Source organism: Cariama cristata, unplaced genomic scaffold (genome assembly GCF_000690535.1).
Source record: "Cariama cristata isolate BGI_N322 unplaced genomic scaffold, ASM69053v1 scaffold2630, whole genome shotgun sequence".
NCBI lineage: Eukaryota > Metazoa > Chordata > Aves > Cariamiformes > Cariamidae > Cariama > Cariama cristata.
Genome location: NW_009592766.1, coordinates 29,583 through 33,196, shown reverse-complemented (window position 1 = coordinate 33,196; position 3,614 = coordinate 29,583).

Below are 3,614 nucleotides of genomic sequence, written 5' to 3'. Positions count from 1 at the left end.
ATTTGTCCCGATGCTTGGGGTGGCACACTTCACGGCAGACCCCCACGGCCCGCTGCGCAGCAGGACCGGCGGGCTCAGGGGCAGGCACGAGTGGCCCTGCGAGAGACGGGACAAACGCGTAGGCCACTGCTGCTGCCAGAGACAGACTGGTAATCCCTTCTTCACAACACAACGAAAAGAAGCTAGAAATAATTTTTTTTCCTTTATAAAATTAATCAAGTATGCTCCCCCAGACATTTCTCTAACACGCTGACAAAACACCTACTGGTATACTTAAAAAGTAAAGGTAAAAAAACAAAACATGACAGATGAGCACTTGCATTTAAAATAAACACTCTTCAACACTTGCACGACCAAACTTTTAACCTGCTACATGAGAAGGAAATGCATTAGGAATATAATCCTTTAATACCGTTGGTAGGAACATAGCTAGTTCACACCCAGACCACCACAGGTAAGCAAGCCGTATTCCTCCATTGCAGAGCCACAACTGACACAAATAAAACGTTACCTCACGCTAGCAAGAATATTCCACTTTTGGTAGAGAGCAACTTCATAGCATCAACCCCAGAAACTTAATCACTTGTAGGTAAGATAACCAGATTACCTCCCCACTCAGGCACATGTCAAAGTCACCGAAGCATCCCTTATCTCATTATTTTTTACAGCGTTATGCAGCATTATTCCCATGATTTAATCCCGTCTGAGATCATTAGACACTATGGTACCGTTAAGTAAGCAATTACGACACTGACCTATGTTCTAGGGGACCTGAGCGGGCAAGTGCCTTTGTCATCTATTGGAGGGTAATTTTCTAAATTGATTTAGAACCTCTCTAGAAAAAGATAATTTACTTAACTGCTAGCTTTCAAGGACTGCCTTAAAGTCTGACTTAAACTGGGATCACAGTACATCTTAGAAAAAAAAGAATGCAGAGAACAGCAGTATTAGCTGTTCAAGATTTAACAGGGTTTGTTCTACCTATTTTATCACATTTGGTCAGATGGTAAAAAAAGGTGAAAGAATTGGAGTTACCAAAGAAAAGGGCATAGTCTTTGGGAGTACAGCATGTTAAGAGGAAGCAGATAAAGATTTAGGAGGTTCCCTCACTGCAGACACCCACACCCCAGACAAGAGCACTTCAGCATCTCACCATACCTCGAGTCTCCCGTGGGAACTGTAATGCAGTGCAAATTCGCTGTAGCTTCCCCCCCCGCCCCGAGTTTTTGCTTGCTCCAGGTGACAGTAAGACTAAGGACAGTCAAACAAGAAAATTACAAATTAACACGAAGTGCAAAATCAAAGGTAAAGAAGCTTTTCTACGCAGCAGGGACAGGTAGAAAGGGCAACAGGGCACCAGCATCACGCAGTGAGCGGGATACTGCACTGCCTGGGGACCGCTGGCTACTGAAAACCCACAGGTCCAGCAATCGTGGACTATCAGACTGCTGCTTTTGAGCACAGGTGTCTTACGAAAACCGCATTCTTCCTTCGAGCACTCCTACTGCACAAACACAGCTTGTGGGAGGCAGATAGTCACAAAATGGGAGGACACGTATCTGAAGAGGCGGATGACACCAGTGTCCCTTAGAGGCGTGCAGCGGCTCTGCAGCTGAGAGCAAGGCGGCCCTGCTGCTCTCTTTCTGCACCACTGAGGTCCTCCACTTGCTCATTAAAAATGACTCTGTGTTGCCATCACACCAGCTGCTGCACACCTCTGTTCCCAACCTCCTCCTCCTCGGGTCCCTCTTACTTCCAAGTTCCTCATCTGTACAAAGCCCAACACAAGGGAGCCCTGGTCCAGTCAGCAAGGTGGCATCCCTAGGGCAACCGCAACAGCCCTTGCTGAGAGACAACAGTGCTGACGGGGCCAACCCCTAAGCTTGGAAATGTTGCGTCAAAAGGAGAAATCGAAGCTTTAGGGGGGATGGACAGACACAAGATCACGGACGACAAGATCTACAATCATCAAATGTTACTGTTACTCTATTTTTTTAAAAAAAACCACAAACCCAAAACATAGAGCGCTCTTTTTAAAGGAGAAATCGAAGCTTTAGGGGGGATGGACAGACACAAGATGACGGACGACAAGATCTACAATCATCAAATGTTACTGTTACTCTATTTTTTAAAAAAAAAAAAAACAAACCCAAAACATAGAGCACTCTTTTTAATCGAGGACCCAAATTACAAATGTTCTGCTGGCACCAAAGGCCTCACATAGGTCAGAGTTACAGTCCTCCTCCTGCCATGCAGAGTCTGCTACTAGTGGAAAGGAGGTAAAAATATGAGCGCTAAAAATAATTTCAGACTCGGCTCTATGCTGGGTCATGAAGAACAGAATCAATGCTGGTTTTTGCTCCAGGCAGATTTATGTGTAATGATGTTCTTTCAAAAAACACTCAACAGTCAAGGGAGACAGAAAAAGCAGCAAAACCAAATGAGCAGTCCAAGGTTATGAATTCCTATAATTTTACAGTATCATCCTGAATTTTTAAATAAAATGTGGTATTTCTTAGGGGTGGGGGGGAAGGAAAAAAGTCATTGTTGGAAGTTCCTAGGAGTGGATGAACCTGGAGAAAAACAGTAGAGCAGAAAATGTCATTGTAAGCAACAAACCAAACCGCTGCAGGTACACGTGCCAGACTTGGCTAAAGGCACCCTCCGTTGGCAAGGTCGAGTATGAAGTACCTGCAGTGCCCCAACTCTTGGGATGGGAAAACTCAACAGACAGACTCCCCTTCTTAGCATATGTTGATGGGGAGGGATAACAGCAGTAGATATTAACTCTCATGTGTACTTAAAGACAAAAAAATACATACATCATTCTGGCATACTTAAGAATCCACGCTGCTTTTGTAAAGGCACACAGACGGTACTCTCCATACATGACTTCTGAAGTAAGTGGCAAAAATTCTATTGTTAAATTCTCCAGAAAGAACTGACCACCACCCTTCCCTGCTCAAGCAGATTTCTGCGCTAGTTTGAAAAAGGAGAAAAAGAAAACTGGTGTTTAATTGTAAATACTTCATCTGTGTAAATATGGGAAGGAGCGGAAGGGCGACTTCTTTTGCTATGTGTTCAAGTCAGGAATTATTAATAAAAGAGCAAAACTCCAAAATTTACACTTTTGCAATTCTGCTGTACTCTCCACAAAGCATAAAAGCTCTGAACCATTTATGATCTGAATTATTTATAACAGGGATCAATTTTTGACCTAAATGAATTTCAGCAGAAAAATCCCAAACATTTTATCCAGAGTAGGCTGTTGGTTTTTTTCCTTCACATTACAGAAATGGAAAACAAAAAAACAAACCAAACCTCCTGTCTTTCAGGCAGGATGCCTAGAAGACATGCATTGATCAATTCTTTCCAGAGCTAGGTATCTTAGTTCTCTCTACTGTGTCATCAAATATCTTGCCCACCTAGTATAAAAGAGGAGCAGAAGATTAAATAATAATTTAAAAACTGCAATTGGACTAAACATCAGAATACTGCTGAAGTCCACACACGAGGGCCTGGTATATAGGTGAGTTCCCAGCCTCCCCCCCACCTTTCCCCTGCAGCCCCCTGGGAGGAATTGTCCATACGCAATTTCCAAGAACCATTAGCAA